General features: G+C 42.1%; 1 protein-coding gene across 47 annotated transcripts in view; it reads left to right on the top strand.

The window, feature by feature from the left end:
• BMP4 (bone morphogenetic protein 4) overlaps positions 1-17,309 on the top strand; it is a 348,264-nt gene that overhangs the window by 80,104 nt on the left and 250,851 nt on the right. For 4 of the 47 annotated variants that reach the window (XM_035719863.2, XM_025443597.3, XM_035719862.2 and 1 more), the window contains exon 1: positions 11,338-11,501. The exons of the other annotated variants lie outside the window; for them this stretch is intronic. The gene's annotated coding sequence lies outside the window, so the exon portion shown is untranslated. Of the gene's footprint in view, positions 1-11,337; positions 11,502-17,309 lie in introns of those variants that run through there. 47 annotated transcript variants of the gene reach the window in all.

Raw genomic sequence — 17,309 nt, 5'->3', positions numbered from 1 at the left:
CATTGAACACAGGGTCAGAAGACAATGGCACATTACCTTAATAGAACAGAAGGCTTCCCGACTGCCCTTCTAAAGGATTCATACAAATCGTTGTGTTGAGAGGAAGAAGAAAGTGAGAAACATGGATATACTACCGTTAGGGTCAGATGTCAATAAATCATGCCGGGCTTCTTTCACATGTTTCCACTTGAAAATTAAGGAAATTAATGTAAAAGATACATTTCTTAAAAGTCACAAGGCTTGGGAGGAAGGCACAAGGAATTGGTGGACCTACTTCTAGATCCTGCCAATGCACTTTATGACCTATGTTCTCTTCCATGAAACACTGATTCTCTCCTGACTTAATTAACAGTAATGCAAGAATAAGGGGAAACTGTTTCAATAGTAATATCATTGCAGGTAGGCAATGCAAACATGCACATGAATAAAACAACACCTAAAGTCAAATGAAAGCTTGGTTGGAAAAGCCTGCAAAAAGATGTTATAGAAGAGAGAGGCTGCTGCCTCTTGGTGGGCTAGTAGGGAAGTTGTTGATATTATGAACTTAGGTTGACGGTTTATGGGCTGGCTCTGAAGTCAAATGCCTCCATTCAAATCCCAAACATTTCCAGTTACTTCCATGTGACCTTGAGGTAGGCAATTAACCTCTTTAGGACCACTTACCTCATCTGTTAAATGGTACCTATTTCATAGGACTCTTGTGAGAACTAAAGGAAATAATATAAAGCTTGTCAAGTGCTTAGCTCCATGTCTGGTAAATGTGAGCTCTTGATAAATGGTAGCTATCAATATTAAGTCATGCTTTAGAAGGAAATGTATAAAACAGCTTGGCAAGGAGTCTATTCTTCCTGCAGGCTGTAAATGTAAAGATGACACACCCTATGGTCTATTTTTTGGGCTTAAGTTGTAACTGTCATTGTGTCATTTTTCCCACCTTTTCCTCATTTTCCGGCCCATATCACTGATCCACTTCACTTTCTCTTATCTGGATCCTGAATCAAAGTGGTTTAATACACACCAGCAATCTTTGTTGAGTATTTCCCATACTTACTAATGAAAAGTTCAAATTGATCTAAATAAACATTTATAGAGATGCCTCGGTGGCTCAGCAGTTGAGCGCCTGCCTTTGACACAGGGCGTGATCCTGGAGTCCCAGAATCGAGTCCCACATCGGGCTCCCTGCATGGAGCCTGCTTCTCTCTCTGCCTATGTCTCTGCCTCTCTCTCTCTGTGTCTCTCATGAATAGACAAGTAAAATTAATGGGGCAATGTAAACGGTTGTATTCCAAAATGAGTCTCGTAGATTATTGTAACAATTTAGCTGTCTATATTCCTATATTCTCTCTCCTTCAATTTTTTTCTTTTTTTTTTAAGATTTTATTTATTTATTCATGATAGTCACAGAGAGAGAGAGAGAGAGGCAGAGACACAGGCAGAGGGAGAAGCAGGCTCCATGCAGGGAGCCTGACGTGGGATCCGATCCCAAGTCTCCAGGATCACGCCCCGGGCCAAAGGCAGGCGCTAAACCGCTGTGCTACCCAGGGATCCCTCTCCTTCAATTTCATAGATGGATTTAGGAATCAATGCAACAGTCATAAAACAATATTGGAAGCAATGGAATTTTTTTAAATTAATAATCTCATGGGTTTAAACACAATTGGTATGTCCCAAATGCATGGTGTCCTGGATTTAATTTTTTTGTTTGTTTTTTGTACTTTTGGATTCATAGTTTCAGATGGTTGTGAAGTACTTGTGAATTCTTTAGGATGAACAGTGAGGGAAGCATATAAATTTTTATTATACGTCCTAAATTGCAAAATGAGTTGTGAAAATTAGATCTACCTGAGTATGCAGCTCTTTAGTAACTCTCGTGAACTTGGTTGGAATGGAAGGAAAGTTGCTTTTGGAAGATTCAAAACGTCCAACTGTACTGCTAGCTTCCTCTTACAGTTTGTGTGTTTAAGACCAACAAACACTAGAAAAGTGTTCTTGGAGCTACTTGGGCATTTTTGTTTTTTAATTCAGAGAGCAAACTATTTTGAACTCCACACCAAATCTCCATGGTTCTCAAAAGGAAAGGCATAGCAATGCACTGCTCTTCCACGGACCAAATAAATCCTGAAGGAAAATATTGGATCGTTCTGTTTATTCCTCTGTCAAGAGTTTATTGATCGAGTGAGCTCTCCTGTAGCTTGGGCAGCCTTTGATCTGCCAGGGAGAAATTGGGTTTGGGATTTTGGCGGAAGGGAGGGGAGGAGGTTGGGGAAGGATTTGGAATGTAATGGCCCTTGTTATCTGTAGTGGCCAGAGACACCCTGACACGGGCCAGCTCGGGGCTGCTGCCCAGGGAGGAGCGGAGGCCAGGAGATGGCTGGTGGGAGCTGAAGGCAGGGCTTTGGCATTTTCAGCTGGAGAAGCACTTAGTTAAAGCCGTTGGAGTGATTTCTTGCTGCTAATAGATTTGTTTCTTTAGAGGCAGATAAGTAAAGGAAACGATGACTTTTAAGTGAATAGTTCCCCTGCTTGGGGCTGGTTAGTGTCAGCTAGTCCAGTGGCAGGAAATACCGATGTTTTTTTTTTTTTTTTTTGTAGCCTAGTGACAAAAGGCTTTGCTGTCTCCCCTCCCCCTCCCCCTCCACCCCCACCTTCTTACCCTCTCTCCTGGCCTACAAAACCCAGACGCCGGCCCTTCTGCCTGCTGGTGGAGGGCCAAGGCTTGTCTGAAAGCCGTTTAAGTAATTGCTCATAATTGCACATGTTTCCCCGACTGGGCTTTTACCTCTCCACCCCTGAAATTAAAAGGGGCCAAAGATGTGTGACCTTTTTCTAATGGGATGGGTTCTGGAACAAAGGAATTCAAGGAGGAGGCCCGGGGCCTTTATCAGGGCTCATCTCTGACAGCCGGCTGGGGCCTGGGGGAGAGACTGGGTTGTCCTTTCTCAAGGTAGAGAAGAACAGGGTTGGGAGGGAACTCTTCCTCCCCAAACCTCACAGTTTCACATGGTGTGTTCTGAAGTTCTCGCTTCTCTCTTCTTCCACTCTGCCTGACAATAAAATCTTTGCCTGATGCTCAGTGCCATTGAATTCTGAAAAGGAGTTGACTGACAACACCCAGTGACAGCTTGGGCTGTCTGTCTTTCCCTGGGTAACTCCTTGTGCCTTGCATGACTCACTTCTCTGAGTCTCAGTTTCCTCATATGAAAAACAGGGATAATGAGATAACATCACCTGTCAGAGGGATCTGAGGTAACATATGCAATGTATAGTGCTTGGCACCTGGGAAACCAATGAATGATCATTATTTCCTAAATATAATTTCTTGGTGTCATTTTACTCCTCTTATCTCTCTCAGCTGGGGAGAAACAAATTCCAGGCCTTGAATTTTATGACCCAAATTAGTTAAAATCTATATAATTCTTTTTTTCTTTTTCTTTTATTAGAGGGAGGTGGGCAAGGCAGAGGGAGACAGTGAGAATCTTAAGCTCTTAAGCAGGCTCCATGCCCAGAGCAGAGTCCTGCATGGGGCTTGATCTCATAACCCCAAGATCATGACCTGAGCCTAAATCAAGAGTTGGTCGCTTAACCAACTGAGCCACCCGGGTGACTCAAAGTCTATAGAATTCTAAACACAGAAAGGAATTTTAGAATCCTTTAGTCTACATTAGAATACTTGGGGAGTTTTTCCAACTATTGATGCCCAAGTCCCATATCTAGAGATTCTGACTTATTTGATCTTGGATAAGATCTAGGTATTAGTACTTTCTAAAAAGAGGTTCAAAGTTATTCCAATGTGCAACCAGAGTTGAGAATAACTGATCTTATTAAACCAAGAATGAGAAACCTGAGGCCAGTAGAGATTTATTTGCTGATTCCTTCATTAGCTCGCTGATCCATCCCCATCTATGCATGCAGCACCAAATATATATTGAGCATTTACTATACATCCGGCAATATTCTAAGCCCTGGGGATGAAGTTAGTGGATTACTCTCCTTGTAGGAGAGCACAAGAACCAGACAGAACCAAGCTCTGGTGGGGAATAGTTTTGATCTATCAACTGCTAGCTTGTTGCTCTAAGTTGCTTCTTTATTATTATTTTTAAAAGATTTATTTATTTGAGAGAGAGAAAGAGAGAGAGAGAGAGGAGGAGCATTGGGAGAGGGAGAGAAAATCCCAAGCAGATTCCCTGTTGAGTGTGGAGCTGGACGCAAGGCTGGTTGTGGGATTCAAGACGGGGCTCAGTCCTGCAACCCCAAGACCGTGACCTGAACTGAAACCAAGAGTCTGAGGCTCCACCTACTGAGACACAGGCCCCTCGTTGCTTCTTTATATCAGTAAAAGTTACACTTGGGGCAAGGAGAAATCGGTCATTTGAGATGAATAGTTCATAAGGATTTAAGCTTCAAGAGCAGATGGTGGCTTCTCCATGCTGAGATTCCTGTGATCATCACTAAATGTAAACATCACAGAATATCTTGCACCTGAGGACTCTGCATGTCCTGAGCCATTTTCTCTGGGCTGTCCTCTTGCCCTCAAATTTGCCTTACATATTAGGGCATAGTTCATGAGCTACAACCAGATTCTGGTCTGGAAATCCTGCTGACACAAACAAAATGGAGACAATGTGAAAATTCTGTGCCTTGGTTTATGCTATTATAGTTAATGATCTGTCAGTGTTTCCATTATAAACCCCTGTTTTCGGGGATGTGTAACCCAGTCATAAACGTTCTCTCCAGGCAGAGCTTTGGCACTTGTGATTTCAGCCTGGGAGCACATGTGTGTGTTGCTGTGTGCATGTGTTTTTACAAGGGTATGAGAGAAAAAAATAAGTTAGCCATTTTTAAGCAAAGGATGGTGAGAACAGGGGGGGAAGGTGGTAATTGAATGCAGATGCTCTTTTGATGCTGCCAGGACGTGAAAACTGCTGAGTTGCTTTGCCCCCCAATTGGGGATCTGAAGGGTTGAGATGCTATTCTGTGCCTTAATTTTGTGCAAGAAATGTTATTTGACAAAGTAAAAAAATCCACATGTGAAGGGTAAAATATGGACCTGTGTAGTTTCCACAAGAACAGGAATTGACTCAGGTCCAAAGGCTGTAGGGACCAGAAGCCAAAGAATCTGAACAATATGCTGCAAAGAGAAGTTCCTTTCACCTGGCCTGGCTTCCCTTCACCCCCTTTTGCTCTATCCCTGAGTAGTAGGCAATGGAGAAGGTGTGGCAGGGGCTTCCAAGAAACTGCTTCACTCAGTTTTTGGTGGTGGCCATGGTTGTCTTGGTGTATGGTTGATAGATGGAGTTGTCCATTTTCCCTTTGAATACAGAATTCAAGAAGATTTCTGATAATATGGTTTTAATGAGATTATATCAAAATTGCCATGTAAAAGGCACTAGGCTGACCCATGTTGGTTAGAATCCAGGAATCAAATGATCTATACTACTCCTATCATTGTAAATCCTGAAGTGGCCATTATGCATTAAAACAAAACCAAACAAAACCAATTTCATTTTGTGAGCTGCTTCACCCACCTTTTTCCCAGAGAGGTGCTGTTGTTTAAAATCTAAGAAGGACTAATCTCGAGCAGTAAAGAAATCTGCAGAAGAGAAACCGGGGCCAGTGAAGTCAGAATCTGTTTGGTCCAGAGACATGTCTATCACTCAAAGTGTACAATGTGTGCCTCTCAAGCAGGAAGCTTCAATACCTGGCTGATAAGGACAAAAACTAGTGTTATATGGATCCTTACATCTCCAAACCATGACCTAGTGAGAACATAGAAGTTTCTAGATCCATCTCCCCTCACGACCATTCAACAATTGTCTATGGTGTATAGCACTGTGGATATATGTATTTTTTATTGTTATAAGCTGATTTAAGACCATGTGCTTCAAGAAGCACTCATCTCCTACAACTTTCTCTCTTGTTCACTGTACATTAGCCACTCTGACCATCTATGTGTTTCCTGAGCATGTCAAATTCATCCCTTCTCTAAGGCCTTTGTACCACTCCTCTCTGTGCCTGGAATGTTCTTCCCTCTTCTCTTTGCCTGCTGGTTCTTTATTCTCATTTTAGTCTTAGCTCAAATGTCCCTTTCCATGTAGAGCCTCACTTCTTCCCGTCACTCGTATTTTCTCTCTGGCCTTTTCAAGAAAAACTTTGCCGACTTCTGCTCTAGTCTAATACTGCATTGTAGTTTCTCTGTGGCACTTGCTATTGGTTATAAATTATCTTACTATTATTTGCTTATATGTGTATTTGTCCGTGTCTCTTCACTAAAAGCTCTGGAGGGCAGACCTTTTCTGTTTTATTCACTGATGCCTTGTTGCCTAGTTCAAGACAGAAAATGGGCACTCAAAATGTATGTGCTGGATGAACAAATGAATGAATGGGTACAGTTCCTGGATTACATGATTGGCTCTAAAACTTTAATTGGCTCATTCACCCATTCATTTAGTAACTAATTACCGGGTGCCTGTTACGTGATATGCGGCAAACATTTGTGCCTTTGGCTTATCCATTCATTTGCTTTTTTGTTGTTGTTGGTTTTTTTTTTTTAAGATTTTATTTATCTTATTCACGAGAAACAAGAGAGAGAGGCAGAGACATAGGTAGAGGGAGAAGCAGTCCCCCTGCCAGGAGCCGAATATGGGACTCTATCCTAGGACTCTGAGATCATGCCCCGAGCCAAAGGTAGAGGCTCAACCACTGAGCCACCAAGGCATCCTCATTCATTTGCTTTCATGGAGGTTGACCTATCAAGACCACTTCCTTCCCTGGGCAGCTGTGGTGTTAGAGCCAATGGGCTTGGCAGACTTTTCACGTCATCAGACAATTCTGACTCTTCTTATCTGATGAGGCAGTCTCTCATCCTGTTGCATCCTTCACTGACAGCAGCACCAGGGTTGTGCAGCTCAGAGCTCTACATTGCCTCTGGGGGTGACCCATGCGCCCTCCCTCAGGAAGAGGCACCAGTCCTATTTTTGCTCATTCAAGTGCAACTTTTGCTTCTGCTTGTGCCACAGAAATCCTCTTTTCCCCACGTTCCCATTTGTCTGGGTTTGCCCCTGCAGCCTCCCACTCACACCTGCAAATCTCATTCATGTGGTGTTGGATTCATTATTACTGGCTTGAAAGCATTTTCCTGAACTCAAGCCACAGATTCCAAGAGAGAGGAGGGCAAGAGTCTGGTGGTCTGCAAGCTTTCCCCTCCTCCTCCTTCCTGCCTTCTCTGCAGATGAGTTTCTGGGAAGGACTCTCCGTGTGCTTTTTCTGGAGTAGATGCTTAGTTTACTAATGGTGCTTGTAGAGCAGGAGGATGTAACAGTCTATTTTATATATTATATATCTCAGTTCCTGGTGATGATAGGAAGATAATTACCCACCCTGAGTTCACATAGCATTTGATACACTGTACAAGATGTTGAAAGATCTCAAGTTTAGACACCTAAGAGAGGATGCAATTCATCCTTAAAGAAGCCTATCTCTTTCCTCATGTGTTAGAATAAAATGCCCATTTTTATACTTATCTAGTTTGTGGTTGTAGTGACTATATGATCTAGATTTTCCAGGCCAGCTCTGGTTGGCAACATACTTCCTCACTGTAAAATCATGAACCCCAATGTGGAATTGGTGATATTTTAATAGGAAATGTTGGCCTATTTTGATACCCTTTTAAGTATCTCATGGGTTGTCCAGTTTTCCTCTGAGCAGTAAGGAGCTGGCAGGGTTCAGCCAGGGTAGGTTGAGGGCCAGAGAAGTTGAAGACAGCTGTCAGGGCAGATGGGGGTGAACTGAGATGACATGAACCTGACCTGTCATAGCTCCCTGATTTACCTGATTAAGAATCGGCAGCTACTTCTCATGTGTTGTATATATCCCCCTTCTTGGTTCTTACTTTATATAGGAGCCTGTTCATGTTCCTATGGAGCCTCCAAGAACACCAGAGTAGAAAGTTCAAATAAAGGGTAATGCCATTATGTCGGCCACCTGGCAACCCCAAGCACCGAGAAAAGCTCCAGGCCCATGTGGGTGCTTCATAAACATCATTTAACATTTAATGGAGGGAAGAGACTAGTAAATGTGCTCTTGGTTGGCAAGAGGTTAGGGAATCTGATCCCTTCCTTCTGACATTTAAGCTCTGCTTTTTCCACACACAAAAACACACAGAGCCAGGGAATGAATAGATGAGACACATATAAGAGATTTAGGAAAGCAATTCATAAGGAAAAAATAATTCCCATTTTTGTTGTTAAGTGGGCATTCAAGATACCAACCCCACGGTGCAGAGGTGGATATATCCTGACATTAAATACAAGGTCTGAAAAATATACTGGCCAGTAAGGTTTGGACTAGGGTAAAATGTGAGAAAGTCTGGCTCCTCTTCTCTTCCCAACCTCTGTCCCTTGTTTTAAAGACTCCAGGCCTCTTTAGAACAGAGCATCTCAGAATCTTAAGTACATATGTAGCTCCTGTGGGTCTTGCCAAACACACATGTAGATTTACTATGTCTCCAGTGGGGCCTGAGATCTTGTGCATCAAGCAGGCATCTAGCTGATGCCCATGCTGCTGGGCCACAGTTCACATTTTAAGTCATGAGGCCTTAGGGAACAAGTCCTCAAGTCTATATTGCTTGCTTCCTCTTGGCCTGAGGTCCAATTCAATCCCTGGGCCAGAACTCTGAAGAGGGAGACATTTTTCTTGGGCTGGATGATTTGAAATATGCATGCATACAGTATAGTTTGGGATCCTGACGGTCCTGCTTTTGGAGTCCCTGTCTAGCCAGGTGTCCTCCTCAGCTTGCAGTGGGGGCTGAGAGGCCCTTGCCTTCTCCATGTTCTGTCCCTATCAGGGTCCCTGGTCATAGGCTCTGCCATTCTCTGGTAGGGCAAACTATTAGCAGTAGGCCTTGGTTTCTTCATCTAAAAAATGGAAAAAAGAATACTACCTACATCATAGTGTTTTCAGGATTCAGTGAGTTAACCTGTGTGAAGTTGGTGCCCCACTCAGAGTTAGCCCTCAAGGACTTCTGGTTTGTCCTGTCACATGCACTAATCTCTGCCCCTCTCAGGGAGCTGGCGGTACTCAGGAGGGACATGATTGTTGCCATATTTGTGGCCAAGTTTTCATTGTATACATTGGCCTTCAGGAGCATATTTGGGTACATTGTGATGAGAAGATTTTGGGGTGAGCATACCTCCAGTAATCTCAGGTGGTAGCTTCTGTATATGGACACTTGGGGAAACCAAAGAGACTGGCGATCATCTCAGCAGTGTCAGCAAAAAGAGGACTTTTCTAGAGCCACAGCAGCTAGTCATATTACCCTGTCTAAACCAGTGACAGAGTGAGTCTCTTACCCTCTCTTAGAAGTGCTGGCCAGTGCTCCTTAACCTGATGACTGGGTCCTACTAATGACCCTGCTAATCTCCAATGCTGCTATTCTCATCACTCTAGACTTCTTTCTCACTCTGACATGGTATGCCTCACTCTCCTTCCCTCATACCTTCTTCTTGCTCTTTCTGTGTTGATCTCCTGATTCTGCTGCCATTCTTATACTTACTGCCTATTTCCCTCTGTCTTGAGCTTAAACTCTCCCAGAGACTATGTGATCAGTTCAGCCAAATTGAGACTGAAACACCTCAACAAGCCCCTTATGGGTCACTGACAGCATGTAGTCCAATGTGCTGTGGCCAGGACCCCATGGTTATGAGGTACAAGTCATGACTGTCCCCTCTGATGGTATAAGTGCTATAGGCAGTCATATGAAGGCCATTTAGGATGCTTTGAGCAGAAAACCTGATTCAAGTGGCATACAGAATAAGGAACTAATTATCTAATATAAGAAGTCCAGAGGTAGGGTGGTTCCTGTGTGGGTCACCATTGATTGCCTGCCTAAACCTGTTTTTTTTTCTTCTCTCCTGTGGAAGAGCCTGGATTTTGTTTCCATGAGAAACTATATGGTTAGGCAAGATTGTACTTTCCCTATAGCCATGAAGGTGGATTTTGATGAGTTTCTTTCTGTTATTTCTGCCAGAGATTGGTTTAGACAGGGGAATGTGACTCAATTCTAACCAATAAGACACATAAGGAACTTCCAGGAAAAGTTTTCTTGCTTACAAAGCAGTGTCCATTTAACCTTCCAACTCAGCCATCCCACTCCTAAGGATTTAGTTGAGAGAAATGAAAATATACATTTATACAAAGACCTGTCTGTGAATGTTTACAACAGCTTTATTCATAATAGTTAAAACTGGAAACTGCCCAAATGTCCTTTAACTGGTGAATGGATAAACAAATTATGGTATATATACACAATGGAATACGACTCAGCAGTAAAACATAACAAATCACTGATATATGCAACAATATGGATGGAGTTCATATGCATTATGCTTAGTGAAAAAAACCAAACACAAATGGCTAACCCTCCATCATATATGATGCCATTTATATGACATCCTTGCAAAGGCAAGTTATAAGGACAGAAATTAGATTAGTAGTTGTCACGTGCCAAGGTTGAAGGAGATTGACTACAAACAGACATGATAGAACTTTCTGGCATGATGGAAATGTTCTACATCTTGGTTGTCACATGACCGTATACATTTGTCAAACTTACAACGTTGTACACTTAAAACTGTTGAATTTCACTGTATGTAACTTATTTTTATTTATAAGCCTGATTTTAGAAAAAGACAAAAGTGAGAGGAAGCCAACCCATTTTGTCATTCCAATGTCTTCAGCTTCTATTATTCTGAAGCTATAGTTTGACCTTCCAGACAATGCCTTAGGCTTGTATTATCTGAAGCTACATGGTATCTTCACACCATGAGGGGGAGTCCACCTGGAAGATCACACTACCCATTGAGGATGGTGCAGTAGAAAAAATTGTTGAGCAGCTGAATTAACCAGTCCTAGAATCACCCTACCTCTCTGATTTCTTGTTGTGTGAGACCATTAATTCCATCTTGTTGAAGCTATTGAATCAGGCTTTCTGCCTAAAGCATCTCATCCTAAATGACACCGATGTATGTGTAAAGAACTGCCTCCTCTAGTGCTGTCCACCAGAATGGGACTGAAGATATGCAAGAAAGAAACTCCATCAAGCATCATTATCCATCTAGGCAACATCTAGGCAACTGTGGTTATTCATGCTTTTTATGTCTCCAGTCTCTTAGACTGTACTTCCCACTCATTACCATTGCAAGTTTCTGCTATATCTGCTTTCCTTAGACGTCTGAGGCATATACATCATAGCTACATGAATAGCATGAATAATGTTCCCCCATTATGAGGACAGGGGGCCTGCAGCTATTGGCTGGTAATGCTCTGGGAGCCCATGGTAGCACAGAAGGACTGAACTTTCCAAAGTAGCCTGAAAACTTGGTCTTGCCATTTGGTGCACCCAGCAGTCTTCTGATGGAGAAGGCTTCCAGGATGAGGACTGAGTGGAGAAGACCATGTGTTAATGTATTCTAAATATGAAGGTACATGCCTCTGGGAAAGCAGAGGTAGGTTTTTGGTTGGTAAAATTATAGACACATTTTTAGAGAGTCATTTAAAAAAGTAAGCTGTGGCATTCAGCCAACATGACTCCAGAATTGAGGCCAGAGACTTTTCTTTTGGTTTCAGAGTCCAAGAAACAGGGCACCAAATGACGTGTGTAAAAAAGTCAAAGCCACAGATACAAATGATGACCATATATATATATATGACTCCAACCACTGGGCATAATTTGGTGTCAAGAATCCTATTCAAGAATTAAAGAAAACCTTACATACCAAGGCTGCATTGTGTCAGTTAGTTCAGCAAGAGCATAAAATTATCCCAGGTGAGCAAAGCCATCTTTTCTTCTCTTTTTTTCATCCCTATCCATTTAGTGCCTCCTTCCTTTTTTTTTTTTTTTTTTTCCACTTGGTAGGTCTACATCACTTCTAGTTTTCTAACACTTCCAGAGTAGGCCTGGCATACCTTGGCAGTAATGTATCCTATGAGCCTGTCCATGTCTCCTCCCCATCTAAAGGACCCAGTTTTACACATCTGATGACTGAAAAGTTTTCCATGGTCTGGGTTCTGGCTCCTTATATCTCAAACCTTATTTCTCCCATGATTCACATACTTGGGATATGGGGTTCAGTAGGTCATATTCAGATTATGATATGACCTCTGGCCTATACTGTTGTCTTGATGCAGAGCTAGTCAGCACGATGGGCAGAGGAGCATTCCTAGAAGAAGTCCTACACTGGGATGGCTAATAATGATGTAAATATCCATGGAAAATGACTGTGAACCACATACATTTTTCCTGCTAAACACGAATGTACCCCCAATTTAACTTCTTAGCCAGATCCCCAAAATGCCTCTAGCCACTCTGAAAACAGCCAAACTGAGGGTAAGTGTGGCTGAAGGAAAGCCAAAATGGAAATATAAAATGGACTTAAGCCAATTGCAGTTAAATATTACACATTTGCACATTTCATAAAACATACAACTATGTAAGCTTTTTGCTAAGTTCCTTCCCAGGATCTTAGAAAGTATCTATTTTAGAGAGGTGCCCTAAGGTTTAAGCTTTATTAATTTAAGGTGCATCCATCTCTGATTTACTTAACCTATGTTATATGACACAGGCCTACTTGGCCTGACGGTGAATCACTGTGTGAAACACATGTGCCACTCACACATTAGGGGCTCAAAGGATGTTGAGTGAATGAATAAGAAAATGGATTATTTCATTGCAATTTGAGCTGGCTTGAAGAACTAGGAAGCATACTATGCATAATTCATAAATATTTATTGACTAGTTAGTTTCTTATGAGTCTATCAGTGGATAGTTAGAGAAATTGGGATATGCTTACCCATTTATCACAAATATAAACAGAACCTAATCAGCTCTGGTTGAAAAGGGGCCCAGAAAAGGGGTGTGTTTATCTGTAGTGAGTGGAACAAAGGAGCCCCTTTGGGGAGTCAAAACTGAGCTCTGAGTCTGACCCCTGTCCCCCAAGAAACCAAACAGGAATGGTAATATAGAATGACGTAGTGTAGAACACTGTCCACCACTGGGTGAGATATCCATCAGCTGCTGGAAAAGAGGTGAAAACCTCTTTGTACTTTGAGACAGTTCTGACAAACAGCCCACAATGATCTGTGGCAGCAGAGAGAATGTAGTGAGGTGGGTCTCCCTCAACCATGCTCTTCCTCCTGCTGGATGCAGGGCCTTCTACCCTTCTGACCTGTGCCATGTTAGATTTTCACCACTTCTGAAACCTCACTGGTGGCTACCAGAGTCTCCATCCTGCAACCCTGGCTGGGATCTCCGAGTTGGCACATAGCCCTCATGGGTGGCTGCCCATCTTTTCCTTAATGACATCCAACTCCAGCTTGGTATGGAGCTTCCTTCTATTGTCCCCTGTCTCCTCTCCAACCCCAGCTTCCAGGCACCTGTTCTTAACTTTGCACCTGATGGTCTAGTGTGCTGCTGGCACCACTCCGTGTCACTCCTCAGTGCCTTTTCTCAGTCATTCATTCCTCTGTCTGCAAAGCCCAGACCATCTGCTTCTCCAGGGAAGATCCCACTCAGTTTTGAAGTCTTACTTCACATAGCAACCCCACTACGGTGTCTTTCCTGCCTGTGTCCCCAAGTGCTCGTTCTCTGAGCATTTACTTCCTGCTCTGTGTATTAGCTTCCTGCTCCCAGAGCTGGAAATACAGTAACTGCTCCTAATGTGCATTTTGCTGTATGGTTTGAGAATGTTCAGTTCTGCTGTAGAAGGAAGTGGATGGTAGTGGATGAAACTCATTAAGATGTATTAAGCATAGAGTAAGCAGTTCGACAAATTAAGTAGAGCATATTTGTGTGAATGCACAGAGAAAGGGGGTAGACCAAGTAGTTACTAAATCTTTAGATACATTGAATATAAGAAGATACTGAATATTTCTGAGGTTTTCATCTGATACTCATTGATATGCCTATTTTGGCCTGTGTATCCTCTACCCAAGAAGTACAAATATAATCAGTGGCTGTTCAATAGACTAATTGCCAAACTATAGCTATGGCCAGATAAGATTGCTCTGATAGAGCAGGTTCATGCCCTTGAATCCAGGCATCTGCGCCTGATGGGCCCTCTTGCCCATACTAACTCTGATCCTCACACCAATACCATCCACAGGGAAGGGGGAACCCACAATTCAGGTCATGTAGTTTCTTCCCACCTGCTTGTACTCTAGCCTAAGTGTGATAACTTACACCATATCTTTTTTCCCTTACTTCTCCCTATGTGCTTTAAATTCACTTAATGGAACCATGTGATTCAAATATATTAATTTAGTCTGAGAGCCTTTCTGTTCCATGACCCCTGGGAGAGCTTGCCTGGTAGCGCACTTGGGGGCTACCATTATGTCAAGGTAGTTTCTCACCCAACACTGTTCAATAAATATTTACTTAATGAGTGATTCTGTGAGGGAACACAGTGCAGAATTCAGAATTGTCTTTCAAGGGCTCCCAGGCTCTTTCGTAGTTCAATCTACGTTAGGCAAAAAAGTGGTTAAAACTGGGCTGTTGTTGGTGCCTTTTATGCTTCCAAGATGATCTGTACATTTCTTGGGTAGGGAGGGGATATTCTTGTAAGCCTAAGGGCAGGGTAAGCAGATTAGAGGCAGAGGGATTCAATATGAAGAATGAGGACAGAAGTAATAGGTGGGAATGCATTGGTAGGTGGGGATGCTGTTTCCCAGAAAACAGTAGTGATGAGCAGATGATAAGAATAGTGGTTTAAACATCCAGTAACAAAGTGGGACAGCTCAGGGAAGGTTCGGAGAAAATTTGGGATTTGGAAATATGACTGGGAGTGTGGTGTATAGGAGAAGGGGTTAGAGCAGGTGAAGTTGAGGTGGAATATTGAGCACTGGTAATGTGCTGGGCCAGCATGGAAATAAATTCTGGGGTAGTACAAGTTGAGGAGGGGCCTTAGGGGATTCAGGATTTTTTGCTTCATGAATTTACAACGACAGCCAATGTCCACTTTATTGGTGTTTTGCCTCCATTTCTGAAAGGTTCATTCTCTGTGTTTGTGATAGGTTCATTCTCTGCATGCATTTCACGTATTACTATTTTTAAACTGTAGGTTCCTTCTATGTTGTTTGATATGTGCTTTAATAATACAGATCACCTCAGACTCCTTTTTTAAATTAGTTCCTTGAAGTATAAATAAGCAAATAAATACTCAAACAATTAAATGAGATTTCCTCCTATTGATGGTCTGTGACCATTCTGAAAAATAACATCTGCCCTCTACTTGGCTCCGGGGGAATTTTATGAGCGTTAATGACATGTCTGAAAAGCGTTTCATTTCCTTGGAAACAAGCTTAACAAAGTGTTTTTCTCTCCACAATGATATAACAAGCCACTCATGCTGTGCTCCTGATTTATAATAATTGAAACTTTGGTTGCTAAAAAATTTAAGCAGTTTGATGGCAGTTCAAAATAAAATTTTAAATATTTTTATATCTCCTATGTGTTTTTAAGGTGGTAGATAGGTAAATGGCCTTTTCATGACTTAAAAAAAAATTCCATGACATTTATTCTCCCATCATATTTTAACTAGTCCTTACATTAGTTCACAAGGTCACGGGCTTGGCCTGTTTTTCATTTTGCAAACATCTGGATTTATAGTAAATGATTCATGCAGCCTGATACATAACTGCCCTCTTTTTGCTCTCTCTTATTATCACTTGTGGAATTGGATTTACCTCCTACCCTGTGAGCTATTCTTCCATTTGGAACGATTTCCTACTTATACAAGTCTCCAGTTTGTGGGATAATCATGATTAATTTGTCCACTGTAATGGAAAGTGCTATCTGGAGTGGGTTTTCTCATTTTCAGATAGAAAAATCCATGTCATCCTTTACAAAGAACACGATGAAGAGCTGAGACAACACGGGCCCAGAGCAGAAGGTTGCATGGAGGATATAATGGGGGAAACAAGTAGGAATTTTTAGATACAGTGCTCCTGCTTCCTTTTCTTCTTGTTTTACCATCTGATTATTCATAGACCCACTTATCTGTTAATTGTCATGAGAGCAGGAAATGTATCACCAGCACCTATAACTGTGCCTGGCCCATTATAGATACTCAATAAATATTTGAGTTAATCAATGAGAGGCCCATCCGTCCATCAGTCAATAAAATAAGTAGATACTTATAGTTGCTATTTATTGAAAGCCTCTGTATTGGGTTGAAGAGTGTCTCCTCAAAATTCATTTCTACCCAGAACCTCAGCATGTGACCTTATTTGGAAGTGAGGTCTTTGTAGATGTAATTAGCTAGATTAAGACAAGGTCACACTGGATTAGGGTGAACACACAGAGAGAGACACACACAGGGAAGAAGGTCATGTGACAATGTAGGCAGAAATTAAGTAACTGCAAGCCAAGGAATACCAGGGGTTACCTAGTAGCTAGGAGAGAGGCGTGGGACAGATTCTCCCAGAGGGAACTATCTCTGCTGACTTATTGATTTCCAACTTCTGATTTCCAGAACTGTGAGAGAATACATTTCGGTTATTTTAAGCCACCCAGTTTGTGGTATTTGTTTATGGCAATTCTAGATAACTAATACAATCTCTTTGGCATAAAGCCCTGGACTGGACAAGTACCTTTATATGACAATTGCCAACTTGCAGATAAGGAAACTGAGGCTGAATGTCTTGCTGGTCGGTAACTGAGCCCAATCCAGGTCTTTGCACTTAGAAAGTATGTTCCAGACTGTTGCCATGCTTGGCCAGTTTGGAGTCAGGAGTTTAGGAGCATTGTAAGTTTAAAGGTAGGGTCCTTACCTGGGGTCATTCCATGGCTGCTTTTACCAAGTTATGATTAATAAAAGAGGTGTGAACAGGAGGTTTTGTACTTTTTTTATTAGGAGGTTTGTGCCCAGCAGAGTCAATGGGAATGCAAGTCAGCCAGGGAATGTGCTCACTGGGTTTCCAGAATTTTTCCTAAATCTGTGATTCCATCCCCAATTGTGCTCTTCTCCCAAATGGTTAAGGCTTTGAAAACTATTTGGCAATGTCTACTGAAGTTGAACATTTGCATGCATATCCCTTGACCCTACAATTTCACCCCTAGGCATATATAACCAACCGAAATGCATACACATATTCACCAAAAGGAAAGAAAGTATAAGAAAGTTCACAGGAGTGCTATTTATAGTTGCCTCAAGCTAGAAACCACTCAAATGGTCATCAACAACAGAATAGAAAATAAATTATAGTATGGCTATTCAAAGGCAGACTATACAGCAATGAGAATGAATTGTCTAGTGCCA

Source organism: Canis lupus, chromosome 8, assembly GCF_003254725.2.
Source record: "Canis lupus dingo isolate Sandy chromosome 8, ASM325472v2, whole genome shotgun sequence".
NCBI classification, from domain to species: Eukaryota; Metazoa; Chordata; class Mammalia; order Carnivora; family Canidae; genus Canis; species Canis lupus.
Note: the sequence above shows the minus strand (reverse complement) of the source record. Positions and strands in the feature narration are given on the sequence as shown.